Here is a 22782-nt window from a genome sequence, read left to right as displayed (position 1 = left end):
GGCCCCTTCACTGTCCCTTGGCACATTCATTTCAGCCTGACCCTCAAAGCCCTGCTCAGCAACATCCCCCACTAGAGTAGGATGTGTCCCTGGTCAAAGGAGGTCACCCCTCTGACCAAACTGATCCCAGCCCAAAGGCCAGGCCTTCAGCTGGGCTCTGGAAGGGGTTCTGCAGGCAATGTTTTCAGGGGAGAGATCTCCATTGGCCTCACTTCTCTAAGGGATAACACATCCCATCCCATCCCAAGGGTTCCCAGGATTATTATTGCAACAGTACATCATCAGTAGGGTAAAACTAACCTGTCTCATGACAGTCCAAACCAAGCTCAGATTCCCTATTAGTGGGTGAACAATCCAACGCTTGGTGAATTCTGCTTCACAATGATAGGAAGAGCCGACATCGAAGGATCAAAAAGCGATGTCACTATGAACGCTTGGCCGCCACAAGCCAGTTATCCCTGTGGTAACTTTTCTGAAGCCTCCTGCTTAAAACCCAAAAAAGCCAGAAGGATTGTGAGGCCCCGCTTTCATGGTCTGTATTCGTACTGAAAATCAAGATCAAGCGAGCTTTTGCCCTTCTGCTCCATGGGAGGTTTCCGTCCTCCCTGAGCTCGCCTTAGGACACCTGTGTTACGCTTTGACAGGTGTACCGGCCCAGTCAAACTCCCCACCTGCCGCTGTCCCCGGAGCGGGTTGCGGCCAGCGCGCGCCAGCCGCTTGGCGCCAGAAGCGAGAGCCCCCCTCGGGGTTCGCCCCCCGCCGCCTCACCGGGTAAGTGAAAAAACGATCAGAGTAGTGGTATTTCACTGATGGCCGGGACGCCGGCGGGTGGGTCGCCCCGCACCGCCGAGCGCGTGCCCGGCTTCCCACTTATTCTACACCTCTCATGTCTCTTCACAGCGCCAGACTAGAGTCAAGCTCAACAGGGTCTTCTTTCCCTGCTGATTCCGCCAAACCCGTTCCCTTGGCTGTGGTTTCGCTGGATAGTAGGTAGGGACAGTGGGAATCTTGTTCATCCATTCATGCACGTCACTAATTAGATGACGAGGCATTTGGCTATTTAATAAACACATACAAATTGTATATGTTCCTTTTCCGGGTTAAGTAAGGTGGCCCGTCCACCTGAATGACCAAATTGGAATTTATAGCCCAAAATGGGCTAGACGCGGTTATGACGGATGAACCCCTCCCAAACAAATACCGATTCCACTGTCCAGCGAACCTGTCGAGGGGAGAGGCCTAGTTTATTTACCAGGATTTACACAGATACAATTGATCTAGCTTGGCTAATGAATATATTTACAATGTCAACGGAGGTGGATGCTAGGGCCCATGCAGTTCTCTCTAGCCTCGTTTTAGAGAGACCAAGGGCGGTCAGTAACTCATTATTATTGCCAAACCATTTGGTACGGGCTCCCATGGGGAAGCCAACATATTCAATGTCATCAGCATTGGTCAGTTGCTGAATTTCTGTATGAAGGCGCTGATATTTTTTGGCCTTCTCCAAGGCGGCCTCACTCAATGAGACATCAGAGTGCTCAGACCTCACAGTCACATTGACCACAACTGCCTTAGAACCTTTGACAAAGATTAAATCCAGTTTAAATACTTAATTTACATAATCCCTTAGGTGTGGCTCCTCAAAAACTGTCCAACACTCCCTCTTAGCCTCCTCGCTAAGGGTTTCACAGATGGCATTGTGTCTCTTAATCCTGGCATCTTGAGTGATGGCACAGTTTCTGACAATGTGGGCTGTGGTCTCAAATCTAGCTCCACAATGTCCACATGATTGAGCAACATACTCTTGTTTACCCCTAGCCAGGAATTCTCTTGTTGGGTAGACATTCACTCTGAGTTGTAGGGCCGTGATTAGTTTACAGTGAGGTATGCCCTTAAACTGCCCTATCCAGGCATTACTGATCTCATCATTCTCGAAATGCTCAATCCCATGGCCCTGGGCAACCAGATGGGTCCATTTATGAAATTCTCGTTTCCTCCAGTTACAAGGTGTTGGGTAACGAATCTTAGGGATGGGTGCTTCCCATTCCAGCCAGGCTCCATCGTCGCCCCCCAACTCTACCAATGGTAAAGGCTCCCAAATCGATGGGATGGACTCTTGTGTCCTCCCCGCTTTCAACCACAATTTTCCAAATAACCGTTCCAGATGTACTTCCTTTAGACAGTTCACAAGAGTCTCATCCGAAGACTGGGCTAATCTATGGAGTCTTCACACCTGAATACTTGGAATGAGCAACGCCAACTTGATGAGGTCTAAACCGCCATCTTTAAAACTCGAATACAAGATCGCATCACATGTACTGGGGGGAAGATGAAGCCATTCCTTAACCGTGTTATGAATTAATTGGTCAAGGGATTCAAGCAGGCCCACCTTAACTTCGGTATGGTCAGCCAGATATATCAGTCTCGGGATGGTATAGGTCCTGAGTATATCGACTTTCTGAAGAGGTTTTAAAGGCGAACGACCAATCTGATGAAGCCAATCCATGAGCTTCTCTGATAGTCTAGGATCTGGAAAGCCAGTCCAGGGGTCAACCCATGTGCTGACGTACCTTTCTGAGCTCCCTGGGTCGATCATGTTAAGGGGGATCCATTAATCACCCACGTGGGACAATCATTGATAGTATATGAGTCCCTTGTAAGCTTGATGTAAAAGCCATGACATTTTCCCCCCTGTGTACTGAGGCCAGTTAGACTGCAAAAGGCCTCCAAAATTTTGATGTTATGACACATGCCTTCCCAAGAGTCACTCAGCAGCACCAAGTCATCAGCAAATGCCATGGCTGTAAATTTCCAGCCCCCATGATGGAAAACCTCACCTTCATTCTCGAGTTTATATAGAAGGGGGTCCATCACTAAAACTGAGCAGCAAAGGTGACATGGGGTCGCCTTGCTTGACACCTGAGCAAATGTATATGGGGTCTGTCCTTTCTCTTCCCATGGAAATGCACATCTTAACATCCCGATACATTTCCCTCACCAACTCTATCATGTGTGGATCCACCCCTCTCTGGACCAGACCCTCAAATGCTGATGACAGACGGTGTCAAATGCCTTAGCAATGTCCACGAACACAACCCCCAGATGTTTATGCTCTCACTTAGCTGTTCCACCACAAGCCATAACAACTTGAGGTTTTCAGCACAACTTGATGCGCAACTAAAACCCCGTTGCCGGGGGTTGATGGGACATGCTTTGGACAGCCTCGCAGTAGCAATCCTGGAAAACAGCCTAATCACCACTGAACCAATAGTGATAGGCCTCCAGTTATTGATATCACCAAGCTTCTCTGCATCCAAAGACTTGTGTATCAAGACTGTCTTGCAGTCCCGCAGCGCATCTGGAACAGTACCAGTGATAAGCCAGAGGTTGAACATCTCAGTCAACTGGGAAAACTTTGGGCCTTTTGCAATAATCTGACCCAAAGTGATCCCATCTGGCCCGGGAGCAGAGGTTTTGCACATCTCTCGCATGTTCTTATCAATCTCTTTTCCAGTAATTAAGGCCTCGAATGTGGCGTTATCCGCCTCCTTATATGGAGGGAAAAACTTGTCCACCAATTGTACCAGAAGAACCTCTTCCTCCTTAGTCCATACCCATTTGTGGGCCCCTCAGGGCGATGACTCTTTGGGATGAGAAGCAACAATCCGCTCCACATTTCGCACAAGAGGATGTCTTATTCTCTTGTGCAGACCCAGGCCAGTCTTAGTAGCGAACCCACGTTGGCACACGTCACAGACCCATTCCCCAGTGGGAGCCATACACACCACCCCCTTGCAGCGCGGGATGTGATTGGAGATACTGTGGTATTTTATATTTTGTTTACCACATTTTGAACACCTGAAAATGATCTTTCTCTGCCCGTGCGTCCTTTTGAGATGGTCAATCAGCCCCAACATCCTAGTAAACCAGGTCTCACAACAAGGACAAGATGGTTGTTTGTCAGGCATGGACACGACAGGTGTTCTTGGCGTTGTACCACCACCTTCAGACCCGTGAGGAGCCTTGGGTGTTTTGGGCTCTTCACTAGCTCCCATCGCGCTCTCAGCCTCAGGTGTTTTGGGCTCTTCGGTACCTCCCACTGCACTCTCAGCCTCATCCTGGGCCATCCCCATAGGGGAGATCTCATAGGGCTCAGGGAGTTGCCCCAAACCCTACCAAACATCCACATGATGTACACCATCTTCTTTAACAATTCTGGAGTTAAAAAACTCCAAACTTACAAGATCGAATCCCTCTTCCCTGGGCACACAGGGCATAGATGGTAATTTGACATCAATGACCCTTAGATCTAATGGGTCAGTCTGAGTGGTAGTCAAGATATAACGCAAAGCCATTTTGTCCGTCTGGTAAGCAATAAAGTGACAAGTCCAAGTGAGAGTAGAAGCATATAGTAGCTGACCCTCTCTCAAACTACCAACTGTGTCAACAACAGCCCATGGACAAGGCTCTGTGCAACAGCGAACTAACTGTGCCAACCTTTTTGTTTCAGCAATTCGTGAAACTATCATTGGGTGGTGAGTCCAACGACAGGGAGGGCTGATATGCGCCCTCTCTCACACTGGGGCAGAAGTCGACTCAGTTACCATGAGGGTATCCGGCAGGACCACGAGGAGGTGCGACTTCCGCGACTATGCCCAGTTAGTAAATATAGTTACTCCCGCTGTTTACCTGTGCTTCATTGAATTTCTTCACTTTGACATTCAGAGCATTGGGCAGAAATTACATTGCGTCAACACCCGCCTCAGGCCTTCACAATGCTTTGTTTTAATTAAGCAGTCGGATTCCCCTGGTCCGCACCAGTTCTAAGCCGGCTGCTAGGCACTGACTGAGGCGGGGCGCTGGCCCGGAGACCCTCCCCCGGGGACCCTCCCCCGCACAACCGCTCAGCCTACGCTGGCTGCGGCTGCGCGCGCACTGGCCGCACACCGCGGGAACCCCACCGGCGGGAACCGCTGGGAGAGCGGTGCGCAACAATGATGGCCGCCACTGGGGCGCTGGCTGTGGCAAGGCGGAGGGTGGGCGGAGGGGGGGAGCAGGCGGCGCCCGCCACAGCCGGGGCGATCCACAGGAAGGGCCCGGCATGTGTCCAGAGTCGCCACTGCGCGGTGCACACCCCGGTGCCCGGGCAGGCCACGCGGAGCGCACTCACCCACGAGCAGCACCTCGTCCAGCTGCGGCACGCGCCCAGCCCCGCTTCGCGACCCAGCCCGACCGACCCAGCCCTTAGAGGCAATCCTTATCCCCAAGTTACGGATCCAGCTTGCCAACTTCCCTTACCTACATTGTTCCAACATGCCAGAGGCTGTTCACCTTGGAGACCTGCTGCGGATATGGGTACGGCCCGGCGCGAGACTTACACCCTCTCCCCCGGATTTTCACGGGCCAGCGAGAGCTCACCGGATGCTTCTGGAACCGCAATGCTTTCCAAGGTGAGGGCCCCTCGCTCGGGATGAATCCATTCCAAGGCACCCAGCCCTTCACAAAGAAAAGAAAACTCTCCCTGAGGCTCCCACCAGCTTCTCTGGGATCGGTTGCATCACCGCACTGGGTGCCTCACGGCGCCCGTCTCCGCCACTCCGGATTCAGGGATCTGAACCCGACTCCCTTTCGATCGGCTGAGGGCAACAAAGGCCATCACCTGCCCTTTCGGAACGGCGCTCGCCTATCGCTTAGGACCGACTTACCCATGTTCAACTGCTGTTCACATGGAACCCTGCTCCACTTTGGCCTTCAAAGCTCTCGTTTGAATATTTGCTACTACCACCAAGATCTGCACCTGCAGCAGCTCCACCTGGGCCCACGCCCCTGGCTTCGAGGCGCACCGCAGTGGCTCTCCTACTTGTTGCAGCCTAGCCCCTGCGGGCATCGTACTGCTGGCGACGGCCGAGTATGGGCCCGACGCTCCAGCGCCATCCATTTTCAGGGCCAGTTGATTCGGCAGGTGAGTTGTTACACACTCCTTAGCAGATTCCGACTTCCATGGCCACCGTCCTGCTGTCTAGATCAACCAACACCATTTTTGGGCTCTGATGACTGTCAGCATCGGGCGCCTTAACCTGGCGTTCGGTTCATCCCGCAGTGCCAGTTCTGCTTACCAAAAGTGGCCCACTGAGCATTCGCATTCCATGGCGCAGCTCCACGCCAGCGAGCCGGCCCCCTTACCCATTGAAAGTTTGAGAATAGGTTGAGATCGTTTTGGCCCCAAGACCTCTAATCATTCACTTTACTGGGTAAAACTGCCCATTGCCGAGTGCCAGCTATCCTGAGGGAAACTTCGGAGGGAACCAGCTACTAGATGGCTTGATTAGTCTTTCGCCCCTAGACCCGGGTCGGACGACCGATTTGCATGTCAGGACTGCTACAGACCTCAACCAGAGTTTCCTCTGGCTTTGCCCTGCCCAGGCATAGTTCACCATCTTTCGGGTCCTAGCACGGACGCTCACGCTCCACCTCCCCGGCCCCACGAGGGGGCGGCAGGCAAGACGGGCCGGTGGTACACCCGGGGCTGCCAGGCGCGACACGCACCCGGGATCCCACCTCAGCCGGCGCGCGCCGGCCCTCACCTTCATTGCGCCACGGGCTTTCGACAACGGCCCCTGACTCGCGCACGTGCTAGACTCCTTGGTCCGTGTTTCAAGACGGGTTGGCTGGGTAGCCGACATTGCTGCGGACTCCGGGCGCCCCAGCGCGGCCCGTGAGCCTGGCCCAGCGGCGCTGCGCGGTCAGGGCGCACTGAGGACAGTCTGCCCCGGTTGACAGTGGTGCCAGGGACTGGCAGGCCCAGCCCCCACACCCCTGCGCGAAACGCCGTGCTGTGATGATGCCGCCCCCCCCCACCCTTGTGAGAGGCAGGGAAACGATGCCCCCCACCACAGCACCGCCGATGTGGGGGGAGGAGGGCGCGGCAGCAGTCCTTTCCCTCGGCCCCGGGATTTGGCGAGACCTGATGCCCGAGGGCTGTAACACCTGCTGCTGCTCGTGCGGCACTGGAACACCTGCCCGTCGGAGGCCTTCCCAGCCAACCTGGAGCCGGACGTGGCGCACCATTGCAGAGGAAATGTGCCCGGCCAGGGCCAGCTGCCGGCTGGGCAGCAGTGCCCGCACCAGCCTGCATCCCCCAGCCCGCCCCCGCAGACGGGGTTCGCCCAGGGGACAGAAGGGAGGCAGAGGTGAGGTTCCGCTGAACCCATGCCGACCGCAACTCGCCCGGTTGAATCCTCTGGGCGGACTGCATGGGCCCCACCCGTTTACCTCTTAACGGTTTCACGCCGTCTTGAACTCTCTCTTCAAAGTTCTTTTCAACTTTCCCTTACGGTACTTGTTGGCTATTGGTCTCATGCCAGTATTTAGCCTTAGATGGAGTTTACCACCCGCTTTGGGCTGCACTCCGAAGCAACCCAACTCCGAGAAGCCCCGGGCCTGGCGTGCCGGGGGCCGCTACTGGCCTCACACCATCCGCAGACTGCGGCCTCAATCACAAGGACTTGGGTCCCCCGAGAGCGCCGCCAGGGATTGGGGCTTCTGTACGCCACATGTTCCGCACCCCACTGTGGGGCAGGGATTCGGCGCTGGGCTTTTCCGCTTCATTCACCATTACTGAGGGAATCCTCGTTAGTTTCTTTTCCGTGGCTGACTAATATGCTTAAATTCAGCGGGTTGCCACGTCTGATCTGAGGTCGCAAGGCCAAAGCTTGGCCACACCTCCTGGCCCATACAGCTCCTAAAGAAGCAGAATGCCAACAGGCCAACAGCCAGCCAGCTTCTCCCACCTACTACCCTCACCTTCCTCCCCCACTGGCGCCCACGTGCCAGGGGAAAACAAAGCCAGAGGGAGAGAAGCGGAGACAGAGTGTCCCATCCCGGAGATGAGAACCGAAAAGGGAGTGTGGCAGAGACAGCCCTGATGGGGGACCAGCCGAGTGGCGGCACGTGATGGCCTTGGTGGAGAGAGAGAGAAAAGCCATGGTGCTATTTGCGCCCTGAGACCACAACAGAAGAGGAGGAGGGCAGGTGAAGGGAGGAGGGGGTCGGAACATCTGTCCCCAGCGCTCTCGCCTCATGTGCACGCGCAGTGGCACAGTACCCCTGCAGTACCCACCTGCAGACAGCCGCCCGCGCGGGGGGGAGGCTGGGGGCGAGGCCTGCGCCTCATCTCCCTCTTGCCCTCTCCCTTCTCTCGGCCCATGGCGGTGCTTTCAACACTGTCTCTTACTCTCCTCAGCTGCCACCACCACCGTACCGCGGTACGGGCCCTGCAAGGACAAACTCTGCCCCAGTGGCTCACTCCAGGAGTGGGGAACTACGGAGCAGTCCCTGAGTCTGCATATAGGGGGATGAAAGCCCTGCGCGGCAACAGTGACGATGACGGCCATGACGATTATGACGCCTGCTGGGTCACAGCGAAAACATTGAGGCTGCCGAGGGAAACGCATCCCTTGCCAAACCCCTGACCGCCTTCCCTCCGGGCACCAGTGAGCCACCATCACCACCGCCGCTGACCACAGTCAACTGGCCTGTGAGGCAACCCCAGCCGCACCACCGTGGTGGCCGCTGGATGGCGACTGATCGTCAAGCAACGCTCAGACGGGCGTAGCCCTGGGAGGAACATGGGGCCACAAGTGTGTTCAAATTGTGGATGACCAATGTGTCCTGCAATTCACATTAATTCTTGCAGATAGCTGCATTCTTCATTAACGTACGAGCCGAGTGATCCACCACTAAGGGTTGTCTGGCTTTGGCACCAATCCTGCACCCGTGGAGGGGCTGGGACCGCTCACATGGGGTGCCCCTTTCTCTTGTGCTGAGGATGTGCGGGCGTGTGCCTGGCTTTGACCGTCCTTACTTGATAGTCAGGAGTGCAGACATAGGAGATCCAGCCACACTGAACTGGAATTCTTCCTCAAACCTCCACACTATGGTGGCACTGAAGGAGATCTGAGCAGTCTGGGTCACACCTGGTGCAATGATGCCATCCTCAGGTGCAAACTTGAAGCAGAAGCCCACGTTGGCAGTTGAAGGGCTATAGGTGAAGGGAGCATCAATATCTCCTAGGTTAATCAGTTTCACCTGCAGCAGCAAGAAAGCAAAATGGAAATACATGTGGAATCTTCCCTTCTTGTGAGTTACTGTCTAATGACGCAATTAATACCCAGAAATAGCAGACGATGCTTTGAATGGCAAAAAAATACAACAGGACAAGTTCTGCCTTGAAATTTTCATGCAAAGCAGCGGCAACTCCACAGAACTGGAGTCCACAACCCTGGGGTTATCCCATGGACACAGAGCTGTGCACCTCTGATCAGCATCACCAAGTTCATTCAGACCTGGCCCTGAGAGCAACGTGGGCTGATTGCAGCTGCGTAGTCAATCACCCCAGAGCTGCTGCTGCCCCAGTGAGCACAGCTCCAACAGCACCATCTACTCATTCACCTTTTCCCATGTCATGAAAACAATACATTGATTATGAGGCATCAGCATCAAAATGTATAGACAGCATCATCTTTTGGTAAGAAAACTCAGCATGTCTTTGCCTCCCACAGCCAAGCTTTTGGAAGTGTCTGGCATGATGTAGTGCCTCATCTTCTACCTCTTTCAGCTGCTCTCTCTTTGGATTTTGTTGCAAACTTGACACTATTGGGGAGGAGACAAATAGGTAGAAAAATGCTTTGCTTTATTCCCAGGAACACTTTTCTCTTTCTAGAGCCAGAGATGCACCAAGGCTGAAGTGTGGTGAGGGACTGGTCAGCAAGGGAAAGAACTCCCAAGCCCTTTGCAAGGGCCAGCACTGAGCCAGGAGGCTGGATGGCTTTCCTGTGACCTGCAGCAATAAGCAGGAGACACTTGACTGGAAGCTGTCTGCAGTTGACTGAAGCTCAAAGGCAGCCAGTTTGTTCCAGCTGCTTCTGAACAGCCCAGTCCAAAGGTGCCTTGTGTCTGGCACTGCCACAAAAGCCTCTGAACATCCCTTTTTGACCCAGGCTTCGTTTCATATGCCAAGGGGTTGTTTTGCAGCAAGCCTCCCAGCTGATTCCCAAAGAAGGAACTGGGGCTTCATGAACAACAGACACACCTTTCAGACCCTCCCAGATTTCACCAGTAGATCAAATATTCCCTGCTCACAACTGCCCAGGTCGGCAGCAATTCCACACTTCCACCAGGCTTGCTCTGCCTCAGGAGCCATCAGGATCCACCCCAAGCCTTCTGCTCACGTCATAGATGTGGGGGGTGTCGATAGAAATGTTCCCAAGGTTCAGAGTAGGAGAGCTGAATTCTACCAAGGGTCCTTGGCCTTCCCCTGAGAGGTGCAGGGGCAGCCTGCTCTCACAGCCTGGGGAGAGATGTCTATTGCACTACAATCATTCCCTCTGTTATACTGGATTTTCCAGGCTGCCTCAGTGCTAGACCCTGACTCTGAGCTGGATGCAACCAGCTCCTGATGCTGCAGGAGAGGATATGGACCCTCCTCTTCCCTCAGCCTTGGGGCTGACTTCTAATTTCTAACCCATTCCTTGGGCTGCTTTCCAATTTCAGCCACCAGTCTGCTGAGTTTAAAACATCTCTGCTGCCTTGTAGTGACAGGCCAAGGAGTTACAGGTATAAATTGAAAGAAAGGAAATTTAGCTTAGATATTAGGAAGAAATTTTTTACTCTGAGGGTGGTGAGACACTGGAGCAGGTTCCCCAGGGCTGTTGTGGAGGTTCCAGCCCTGAAAGTGTTCCAAGCCAGGCTGGATGGGGCTTGGAGCTACCTGCTCTAGGGGGAGGTGTTCCTGCCCAGAGGCCTTTAAGTCCATTCCATCCTTAACATACTCTGGTTCTATGCTTTCCTTCCCATGCACTTAGAGGAGCTTTGAAATCATTCAGTGAAGGCACAGAGCTCCTACAGAGTTTGGCAATTACCAAACTACCTGGCCCAGGAACACAGGACTTCGTTGCCAAAGTCCCCAACTCCTGACACTCAGCACTGTGTTCTATTTCCACAGACAGAGCTGCAAGGGCTCAATTCCCACAAAGGGAGAGAGGCAAGTGCTGGCCAAGGCCGCTCCTTCTACCAACACCCTGGGCTCAGGGGGGCTCAAACACCTCTGCTCTGCTGCTGTCTGGGCACTGGGAGGTGATCCAGGCTCAGGGAACACATTTGTAACTCAGCTCCTGCTGCCTGATGATGGATCCATGTCAAATGGACCCATCATCCTGGAGGCCAGGGGCCTGCAGGGGCTGAGTGCTTGTTCACTAAAGCTGTTCTGCTCTGCAGCTCTCTGGCCTTTGGGGGAATGCTGACAAAGCCATGGCATGAAAACCTCTCCCTGCACTGCCTGAGCTGTTCTGGGATCAGTCAGGCACACACAGCATTCTGAGCCCTGGCCTGGCACAGGAGACTCCCTGGGAGCTGCAGGGCCAGGGGGGATGTGCCAGCACTGCCCTGCTGACCAGGGACTCTTCCCAGCACTTCCATGGGAGCCCCGTGGGCTCAGGCTGGCACCATGGCTTCACTGAGGGGGAGAGAAGCAGGGCAAAGGAGCTGTACCTGAGATGCTGCAGTAAGCCACACTTCCATTCTCCAGTGCTTCCAGGGGTCTGAAGGTCACCTTGAATTTGGCCAAACAATTTGGCCCAATTTCTCCCTCCTACAGCAGAAAGAGACAGCAAAACATTGCTCTGCAAACTTCACATTTCTTGTTTTCAACCACACTTCTGTAAGCCTCTGTTTAGAGCATTAGTAATGAGTGAACAACACAAGGAGCCCAAGGAAACACTCCAAACCCAGCTCAACACAGCGCTGGAAGCTCTCAATGCTCAGCTGTTCAGCTCCCCCTCTCCACACTATTCCTGCTGCTCTGACAAAGGCTCTTGGTCACATCATGCTGCTGTCAGCTACAGTGGGATGCAACTGCCACTGTGCACTGGTGGCTCTTCACAAGAAGAAGAGAACATGATGCCTGTCTTGGGTCGACTATATGATGCTTTTATCCCAAATCGTCTTGTTCTGTTTATGCTGAATAATAAGTTTTGCACCTTTAAGACTTGTTGCAGAGAGTGAAGGGGGGAGAGAAGAAGCAGCAGTTTGTTTTCAGACACTGCACTCACTCCTCCACATTCCTGCTCCTGGACTGCATTGTCTGTGGATGGACAGACAGCGGGACAGAGCTCTCCTTTGCTTTTAGTTAATTTAGCTTGCTGAGGCAAAGAAGTTCCCTGGACTGTGGGGTTTTTTTCCCTTTTCTTTGGACCTGTTCAAAACTGCTCTGGACTGAACACCAGAAGAGCACCGACAGCTCCACCTGTGGCCACTGGGCTGGGCCTGGCCTGTGACATTTCCAGCACCAGAGGGACTGATCAGAGACTGAGTGAGCTGAGCTGCAACCCAGGGAGGGACTTTCTCAGTTTGTCATCTCTTTTGGAGCAGCAAGGGGTTTTATTGATTAATACTGTTTAGGGTTTATTGTTTAATAAACAGGTTTTTTCCACTTCAAGGAGGTCTTTTCTCCAGGACCGGTTGGGGGTAGGGGCCGATTGAATCTGCTTTCCGAGAGGAGCCCCTTTGGGGGGTTCTCTCCCAAATTTGCCCGGAACCAGAACCTTAGAAATAAAAATATTAGTTTAACCTGTATTGAAAGAAAGCAGAGGCTGGCATTATTCTAGGGTTTACTCCAAGATGAGAAGGGATGTTGCACTGTGCAGACATCAGGCATTCATTGTCTCTCACAATGCCAGTACTCAGAATCAGGACTCTGGTTGATATGAGGACGTGGTGGTTTGCTTGCAGAAACAGAAAAGGAAAAGGTTTTCTGTCCCTGTGTGCAGGACAACTCCAAAGGCCCATTTCAACCTTCCACCCTTGTGTCCAGGCTCACAGAGGACACTGGAAGGGACACTCAGAAATAGTGCAAGGCGTGGTTACAGGAGGGGATTGGTATTTCTATGATTAGCCGTAGGCTGAATTTGGCCTCACTTTCCCAGCAAACCATTGCAAGCTTCAGGTCAGTGTGTGAGCTGGCAGTGCTCCAACAGCCTCTGCTGAACCTCATATGTGGGGGGAGCCCCTGCCTACAAGAACTGCTCCCTGTGGACACTGCAAGGACACGCACAGAGTGCCCTTGAGCTCAAGCCCTGGCAGCACAGCATGGCTTTGTCAGGCTCCCAACCCTGCCATGAGCCTCCAGGGCAGAAATGCTTTTAGCATTTGGCATTTTTAGGCGAGCTCTGCAGGTGCACCAGAAACTCAATGTCCTCCCTCCCAGCACTTCGAGCCAGCTGACAATCTGCCCAGTGACCGCAGCCGGGGGTAGAGTGGGTGGGAGGAGGAAGAGGGGGAGTAGGATGAGGAGGATGAGGACGAAGAAGAGGAGGAAAATGAGGTTTTCACCTATCACTTACCATTGGCTCAATGAAAAAAATGTCATCAGAGAACAGCATGGGGTCTTGGTGCAACTTTGCCTTCTCCCCCAGGAGCCTCAGGAGGGCAGTGTGATCTTCACAAGAGCCCTTCTTCTTCCCTGTTTCTTTCCCCTCCATTAACTTTTCCAGCCACAGCTCTCTCCGTGTCTGCAGGAATCTACGCTGCCTGCACCCACAGGAGAGACAAAGCCAGCAGACTGTTTAATAAGCCACAGATTGGCAGAGAGAAGTGTGAGTGCAGGAGAGCAAAGCACTTGGGGAGGAGCTGCAGTGTGAGAGATGAGTAATGCGATGATTTATCAAAAAGCAGGATGCCCCATTGCAGGGAATGATTGGCAGCTGACTCCATTGATTCACAAGGCTGAACAGTTGCTTTATTAAACTAAATTATATTACATTGTACTACACTATATTAAAGAAGCATACTATACTACAAAGAATACTAGAGAATACTAAAGAATACTAAAGAAAACTTGTGACTGTCTCCAGACAGCCAGGACAAAGCTTTTTCCAATTGGCCAAGGAAACAAAACAATCCTCAGCAGAATCCAACTGACAAATCACTTCAGGTAAATAATCTTCCTAACACTTTCCACATGATGGAGATACGAATTTTTTTCTTGCTTTTCCCTGTGCTTCTCCAGGAAAAGAAACCTTGAGAGAGAATTATGTCTCTCCATTCAGAGAATGTGAATGCCACAATGATTGACTCTCACAATTAACAGACAAATACCATGTATAGAAGTTAAGAAAAATTTCTTTTACCCCCTCAGTTGTTATCAAGGGACACCTGGGGTTGGGATATGTGGGAGGGTCACCTTGTCACTACAGTGACATTTGACCTCCAATCAAGATTTGAGGAAGTAAATTCTACCACTGGACACTGAAGAAGGAGTCAATGGACAGAATTTTGGGAGGGGCTAAAGGGTTAAAAGGCAAAAACTCCATTGTGTGGGAGAGCACATGGTGGGGAAAATCCTTTGCTCCTGGCGCCATAACATTTTCTCTATTCAGTCTTCTGTTGCATTTTTGATAAGGTTTAATAAACCTTTCTAAACTTATGAAAAGGGAGTGGCTATTTCTCCCAAGCAGCAGCTCCCCAGCAAGGGCTGACCCCAAGCCATGGGGGTCCCAGATGGATCAGAGGATAACTTGTTGTTCACTGGCCCAGCAGGGAGTTTTACTCCACACCTGCAAGCTCAGGAGAGGTTTCCAGAGCCAGCGTCCCTCCAGGGAACCTCCTGGCTCAAAGCCTCTGGCAAAAAACTGAGGGAGAATCCATCAGCCCCTTCAAGTGGCTTTTCCTACCACTGAGCTGCTGGGGAGGCAGATAAAGGTCATGGAGCAGGACTTCCCTGGGAAGGGGAGACAAAGCTGGGTCGCAGCTACGTGCTACCAGCACTGTGAAAAATGCACATTATATGATTGGCTTTTTGCATATATGAAAATAAAACATTGGTCTGTTCTGTTTCAGTCTCTATGCAATATTGCATAGGGAAATGTAAGATAACGATTAGAAATCAATCAGATAATACACATAACCAATAACACATCTGCAGTCATACAGTTATCAATCACTGCAACACTGAACTGTCATCCCAGAGTCTGCGACAGCTGATGAACCTTGAAACAACAGAGAACTGGAGAACTCATGTCTGGATTCATGTTTCTCCAAACTCCCTTTGAAAACAGGCTCAGCTATCATACATGGTCAAATTGCCAAGCCAAAACGACTTGAATACTTTTTGATGCAGAAAACATCTGGGTTGATTGTCAATCATTCCATTCAAGCAGAGCTAGACCTTGGCCAGAGTTCAAACTCTAATTGATGGACATCACTTAATACATTTTAAAACAAGACTGTTAAAAACAGCAATTATGAATAGGAAACCTTACAATTTAAGATCAATCAAACTATTAAAGAATTGAATCCCTCCGAAACTTCTGTCAGGAGAGAAATTCTTCAAACACAGCAAACCTCTTGAATTCTCGGCTGAAGTACTCTATAATAACTGAAGAAATAATAGCTGAAGAAAACCACAAAACTGGCAATCTGGATTTAAAGGAAACCTAAAAAACATGAGTAGTTAAGAAACAAAAAGACAAGATTCTGAAGAGACACGTGTCTTGTAGATGATCATGCAAAGAGACAGTGAAACACATGAAAGCTGGCTGTAAATATTACAACAATATCTTGATCATAATTCTTATAATAAATTCTGAAAATTCTCATTATATAATCAACTTATCAACAGGAAGTATTTGAAGGGGTTATGACAACTTTTTTAAAGTATTCATATAGCATTAATAACAATCCTTATTTATCAGTATCACCTATAAAATCCAAAAATAACAAAGGTTACAAACTCCATACCAACAAAACTGTGAATCATTGGAGAATCAGCTGGTGACCCCACAGATAGGATCTGATTGATATTTCTCAAATGCTCTGTCTTCAGAGACATTTCATGTAATTGAATCATTGCTAATAATTCTATCTTTCTACAGTGGTTTCCCTTCCTAAGAGGCATTTTGCACAACAGAAGATTTCCATTTATATCATATTTGGAATACCACTGATTTGCACTGGTTTCCCCTTTTTCTGTATCTTGGGAAAAAACCTGGGTGCTTTCTCACTTTACTCTGATTTTGGACAGCTTTTTTACATGTCCATCTTTTGCATCTGAAGCCTGATCATCTGGTAAATGCTGTTTCCGTCACTTCTGTGGGACTGGACTGTTGAGGAATTCGGTGTGCCTCACACAACATGCGCTGCACCCGCGAAAAATCTCCAGCTTGAGATTTTGATGGAGGCTGAAACTGTGTGCTGGCTGCCGGGGCCGGCTGCGTGCCCGCTGCCGTGGGACCGGAGCAGGGCCGGTCCCTCGGGCACCCTCTGCACCCAGACCGCGCCCGCTCTCTGCCGGTGCCCTCACGGGAGTGCGGATGCCCCCGCCCCGACCGCGCCTCCCCGGCGCTTCTCTCGGCGCAGGCGCGGTCTGGGGAACGCCCCCTGTGCCCGTGACCGACACCGGCGCTGCCCCGGTCCCGTTCTGGCTCCGGTCCCCGCTCGGCCGCGTCCGTGCCGCGTCTGCGCACTGGGGAAAAACCCGCCCCGCTCCGACTGCCGGGTTTGTGCGTCATCAGCGGGCGCCTGCCGCGCTCCGTGGCGGTCGCAGGGACGCTGCAGCCGTCCCGTCCCGTCCGCCTCAGTCCCGCCCGGCGCGGCTGCCGCGGCCCGTGCGCGTTCCCCGGGTGCCGCCGCCCGCCGCCATCGCAGTCGCGCGGGTTCTGCCCTTCGCGCGCGGCTTTGGCACCCCCTGCGTGAAACCGCCGCCGCCGCCATGGCGCATGCGCCCGCCAGCGCCGCCAGCCCTGCGCCTCCCGCTCCCGCGCTCCGCCCGGCCCGGCCCCGCTCGGCGCTGCCCCCGCAGCCGCCGGCCGTGCCCTGCACGCTGCCGACCGCCCGCTGCTGCGATCCGGGCACCGCCGTGCGCGCTATCGCCTCCGCCGCTGCTGTGCCTGCGACTGCCCCGCTGCCCCCGTGGGCCCCCGCCGGCCTCCGCAGCCCCCACGGCCGCGTCTGCGGCCCCCCCGGGCTGCTGCCGGCCGGCGCCGCCGTGGCACGGGTTCGCCAGTCGCCGAGAAGCGGCTCTGCCCCGGGTTCCCCGACCCCCTCCGCCCTCCTCCCCCTGAGAGTTCTGGGCGTTCTGGGGACCCATGGGACCCTGGGCACTGTGGAGATGATGCCAATTCCTCCCACACCTGTTTGCTGGGGATTACCTTTGCCCCTCCCTGGTCGGTGAGGGCAACTGCCGCCTGCTGATGGCAGGATGACTTCCCCCATCCTCGAGAGAATACTGCTGCCTGCTGATAGCTGGCAGCCCCCGCGGAATTCCACGAAATTGCCTCTAACATTACCCTTGCTGGGGATAAAAGCTTCAAGGTCGTTTATCTTTTTTCAGAGATTTTCACAGGGTGTGTGGCTGCCATGCCCTGTAGGGCTGACAAGATGCTGGGTTGTTCCTGGGAACATGTCTCCCCCATGTTCTCAATTTTGACTTTTCTTACCAAAAGCTGAATCATCTGCAAGGTCAGTCCGGAGTTTGCCCTGGTCACCGTCCAGCAGCTCGCAGGTGAGGGTTTCCAGGCGTGCTTCTGGTCCTCCTCTTTCCAGGTCGAGCTTGAAATGAATCTTCTCAGCAGAGGTCGAGATGCTCTTTCTGGATTTTTCCCTTGAGAGTGCCTGTTTCCTTTCCTTCTCGGGCTGGGTTTCAACAGCTGATGGCTGTGGCGTGGCTGCTTGCCAAGAGCCCACCTGGGTGCCCTCTTGGAGCCCACCAGGGACGCCAATGTCTCAGGGTCTCTTGCTGCTCAGAGTGACCCCAAGAAAAGTTCAAAGTCTCTTTTCCCAGCCCGGCACTTGAAGAACGAGTCAGGGCTCTTCATTTCTCAGCCTCAAGGTTGTTTATTTTATCTTATCTATAAAAAAATTTTCTCCTGCCCTGCCGAGGTCAGCTCAGCAGGACAGTCTGAGGCACTCTGCCCGCCCCCGGGGCGGTGTTATGTCTTTATACTAAAAACTGCGTGTACAATGTTTACAATTACTTTCCAATACCTATCACCTATGTTAGACAGTGAACTTCTACTCTAAACCAATCAGTAAGTGCCAACATCACAGCAGAAGATGAAGGCCAAGAAGAAGAAGGAGAAAGGCTGGACACACCCAGTTCCCTCCATCTTGCCTCCTGAACCCCCATACCAAAAACCCCAAAATCTACTTTTCCACCCTGTGATAACTTCACTAATATTCTACCTAAACTGTTGTGGCCTGCTGATCTTCATATAAGGTTTGTAATTTGCTCTACGGGTCATAATCAAACCCACTGGTGTTTTGGGCTCCGTGGCAGGGCTTCTGAGCCCCCTGGCATGGGTCCTGGCCATCCTGGACTGCCAGAGGGATGTTCTGGGTTCCCACAGGTCTCTTCTTAGGTCTTCTACAGGTTGGTTTTTTGTTTCCTCTCCTTCTGCTTGTGCTGGGAAAACCCCCTGCTGGGACATCTCTGCACCCTGGCATCCTGGGCATCTGCATGGGGATGGGCAATGTAACAAAGGACTGGCTGGAGGCCTTTGGAAATGGGAAATTATGGACAGGTGGGATTGCTCAATCTGACTGCACTGGGCCCTCATGCAGGACAGAGCTCTGGATCTCCTTCCTGCTTGGCAGGGTTCCGTTTCCAGGGAGTGTGGGCAAGGACTGGCACTCACCTGCACAGAAAGGCTTCTGCCTTTTGTTCCTGTATCTAAGCCCAGGGCAAGATTCCTCCTTTAGTGCTCAAAGAAAGGAAAGGAAATCCCAGAAGGGATGTGCTGTGTCTTTGAAACCATTACCAACTGTGAGGAACACCTCTGCTAGAGTAGAACATGTCTCTGGGCAAAGAAGGTCACCCCTCTGACCAAACTGATCCCAGCCCAAAGGCCAGGCCTTCTGCTGGGCTCTGGAAGGGGTTCTGCAGGCAATGTGCTCAGGGGAGAGACCTCCATTGGCCTCACTTCTCCCAGGGATAACATCCCATCCCATTCCATCCCAAGGGTTCCCAGGATGGCCACAGACAAGAGCAATGGGATCCAGCACACTTACTTAGCTCTTTGAATAGTGCTTCTACACCTTTCTGAGCCAGACAGCCAGCAGCCACAGACACTGGACATCAGGTGCACATGAAAATAAAATCAAAGACAGGATATTTAACAAGGACCTTTCCCCAAGGAACTCCAGGGCTGCACTGAGCAGGTTCTGGGGCAGAACACATCCCACAGCTGGCCCAGGAGCCCCATGCAGTGCTGGGGAGTTCCTGACCCTCAGGCCCACTGAGGCTCTCCTGGGCCAGGGAGCTGCCTCAGCTGCCACAGCACTCGGGCACCACACAGGTGCCTCAGTCCCACCAGAGGACAGACACCGACGAGAGGGTGAGACTCTTCTGCCACACACCAGGAGTGGAGAGGAACCTCCCAGGCCCCTTCACTGTCCCTTGGCACATTCATTTCAGCCTGACCCTCAAAGCCCTGCTCAGCAACATCCCCCGCTAGAGTAGGATGTGTCCCTGGTCAAAGGAGGTCACCCCTCTGACCAAATTGATCCCAGCCCAAAGGCCAGGCCTTCAGCTGGGCTCTGGAAGGGGTTCTGCAGGCAACGTGCTCAGGGGAGAGATCTCCATTGGCCTCACTTCTCCCAGGGATAACACATCCCATCCAAGGTTCCCAAGGATGGGCACAGGCAAGAGCAATGGGAGCCATGAGTCCACACTTACTTATGGACTCAAATTGGCCTCCTTGGTCATGCTGCCAAGAACTGTCTTTTTTTGTGGCCATTAGGTTCACCTGAAAACAAAAAGAAAAATGAAAAAGAGGAAGCTTAACTATGATATTTCCCCTTAGGTTTTAAAAAATGCATTTAAGAGCTTTTTTGTGACACATATATCCCTCAAAATATACTACTCAAACCTCTGATTTACTCAGGGTTTTTTAATTTACTGATTTTCCTTTCCATCACTGTCCAAACAGAATACAGCTCCTTCCAAGATATTCAGTCCTTGCTTCTGGTCTCCCGTATCATTTTCTCTAGGTTCACTCTGCAATGCAAGGGAAAAGAGGGGCAAAATCTCTGTGGTGAGCAACATCTCAGCACTAGAGAAGATAAGGCAGTTGATAAGATGTTCTGTTGCACTCCCAGCTGGTCCCTAACCCATCTTGTCTGCCCTGGAGCTCTGAGAATTCTCACAGACGCACACTTTATCTTCCTTGGTAAAAATTAAGACCTTCTGCTTTTGCAGAGTGCAGAACCTGGTGTTCAACCCCAGTCATATTTTCCTCAGAGGCAAGGGACCATTTTCCATTTCTTCAGACTCAAATCCTGGAGGTTATCCTGACCAGCTATGAAGAAATCTATGGTGAAAGGACAAGTGACCTTGGCTGGAGTCGACGCAGGAAGTGTCCCGACCAGAGAGTAATTACCACTCATTCCATGATGCAGAACGCATGAAAGACACTTTATTATTCGTGTATAGTATTAAGAAATATACAGTTCATATAGGAACAGTAGTGGACCTAAGACCTGATTGGTCTTAAGGTGAAAACCTCTCACACTAGTGATGCATTATGATTAGTACACTCTAGCAAACCATTTTTATAAACAATGGTTATAGAAAGAGAGATAATAATTGTTTGATATTTTTTTTTTCTAGGATTGTTAGGTTCAGTTTGTGAGGAATTGTCTCTGTTCATTCTTTGACTGAACTGAGAATATTTACAGGCTGGCTGCCAAATGCCCATCAAACTTCTCTCACTCCCCCTCCTCAACTGGACAGGAGGAAAAAATACAACTGAAGAGCTCACATAAAGCTTGGGACATCCCTCTCCAGCTGCCACCATGGGCAAACCAGACTCCACTTGGGGACGATTGCTTTGCTTTTTCAGCAATTCCCAATAGAGCAGCAAGCTGGGTAACAAAGACAAAACTGAAATCACCTCACTCCCACTCTCCCCTCTCGTGCCTGTGAACACACCTGGTGCAGGTGGCTGGGGCAGCTGCAGTGCCTGATGCAAGCTGAGCTCCAGGTGGGAGCCCGAGACAGGAGCTCATGAATGGCCAACAGAGCCCAACAAAGGGCACCAAGAGTGGTGGCACCGCTGGGGAAGGGACACCGAGAGACCCAGCAGGAGCTGAGGGCCCGGGAGGAAGAGCCAGACTCGAGCCTTGGGCATGCAGACTGAGGGGATAAAACTGAGGGGCTCCCTTGCTGGGGGAACAGCTCAGGCTGTTCCTGTGTCACTGCACTGGGAATAAATGGCTTTATGGAATCAGACAGCTGAGACTGCTCTGGGAAGCCTGGGCTGGAACCAGGGAGGACACAGGGGCTGGGTGTGGGGAGTCCAGCAGGGCCCATTGGGGCACTGCAGCCACTGCTGTGGAGGGGCTCCTCCCAACACTGAACACCTCTGGTGGCTGGAGTGTGATGGCCAGAGAGCCTTGGGAAGGGTCAGACTGGGAAGTTTCCCAAATATCCTCTTCTGCACAGCTGGCTGCAGAAAGCAGGGCCCTGCTGACCCTTCCAACAAAGCTGCCTGTCCCTTCTGAGCACATCCATCAGAGCAGCAGGGACGAGGTGAAGGCAGAAACAGGGACTGCTCAAGAGTGAGGAAAGGTCTGCTCAGGGCACAACTCACTGCTGTGCTCTGCTCTCCCTCTTTCTCGCACTCCATTTCCCTGGGCTGTCTGCTCCTTGGGACTTTCTGTTTTCTTTGGCCACGTTCCAGAAAAGGAGGACCTGGACTGAATTAAGGGGCCCCTTGCCAAAAGCTGCTGCATGTCCAGAAAGCTTTCCTGGTGTTCAAGGAGAGGATAGACCCAGGTGAGGAAAAGAGGGGAGGATTAGAAATAGAGAAATGCCAGCAGGGAACCACGAGAAGTCACAGCCCCAGGGCCCATGGCTGTCCCACGGGTCTAACTGAAGGCATCAGACAGGAAATGCCAGGGGTGATTTCCCAGGAATGAACCCTGCTCCATCTCTTCCCACTACATTTTACTGTTTTGCTCTGGTCTGAAAGGAGGGAAAGCATATAAATGGCAAAAAATGCTCAGAGTTTGAGGAGTTTTCTCCTGAAAGCAGAGCAATAGCGTGATGGCTTCTCAAACAGTAACAATGAGTAGATGATGTGCACGTGGAGCTGTCCTGGATGTACCTCTGCCATTGATCACTGATGAGCACAGACATTAGCTCAGATCACCGCTCATGGAAAGATGGTTGTGCTTCCAGGGATGGGTCACCCCACTTCTCACAGACAGAGACACATTGTCCTCTCTGTCTCTCATATTTGGAAGGAGCCCTGACAACTGCTTTAGACAGGAGAATTATTTTATGCAGGGCCACATCTGCACTCTTGAGCCAAAGCTGAAGCTTTGAGGGGGAAAAAGAAAAGGAAGGGGGAAAGACAGGAGAAGGGAGGAGAATAAAAAAGAAAAGGGGGGCGGGGCAGGGGTAAGAGAAGACAGAAAAAATATGGAATAAAAAAAGAAATAAAAGAAACAAAAAAAGAAGAAACTCTCTCTGCCACATTGTCAGTGATGGCTTTGTTGCCCAGAGACCAAGAGAGTCTGGTCTGCCAACAGATGCCAAATAAATTAGACATTTTGAATTATGCATTGAGTGCAATAAAACATTATTACCAGCATGTGAGTTAAATCCAGGAGGATTGTATGAGTGGTGGTGAAATCTCATTATGCTTTTTCTGGTGTGCTAAGGTGAGCTAATAATATTAAATATAAAAATTAAATTAAGTTCTAGTCACTCCATGAAATAATTATTCA

The 22782-nt window shown here is 52.0% G+C and overlaps 1 non-coding gene and 1 pseudogene across 1 annotated transcript; both read right to left on the bottom strand.

The window, feature by feature from the left end:
* Window positions 1-270: 270 nt before the first annotated feature.
* LOC134426184 (28S ribosomal RNA) lies at window positions 271-7700 on the bottom strand (annotated as a pseudogene).
* An 894-nt stretch (window positions 7701-8594) lies between these two features.
* Window positions 8595-8747, bottom strand: LOC134426059 (5.8S ribosomal RNA). The gene has a single exon (XR_010029856.1). It is a non-coding gene; the product is annotated as a 5.8S ribosomal RNA (ribosomal RNA).
* Window positions 8748-22782: the final 14035 nt, after the last annotated feature.

This window comes from Melospiza melodia, chromosome 17 (genome assembly GCF_035770615.1).
Source record: "Melospiza melodia melodia isolate bMelMel2 chromosome 17, bMelMel2.pri, whole genome shotgun sequence".
Lineage (NCBI taxonomy): Eukaryota > Metazoa > Chordata > Aves > Passeriformes > Passerellidae > Melospiza > Melospiza melodia.
The sequence above is the reverse complement of the archived record's forward strand: the minus strand, read 5'-3'. Positions and strand labels throughout refer to the sequence as shown.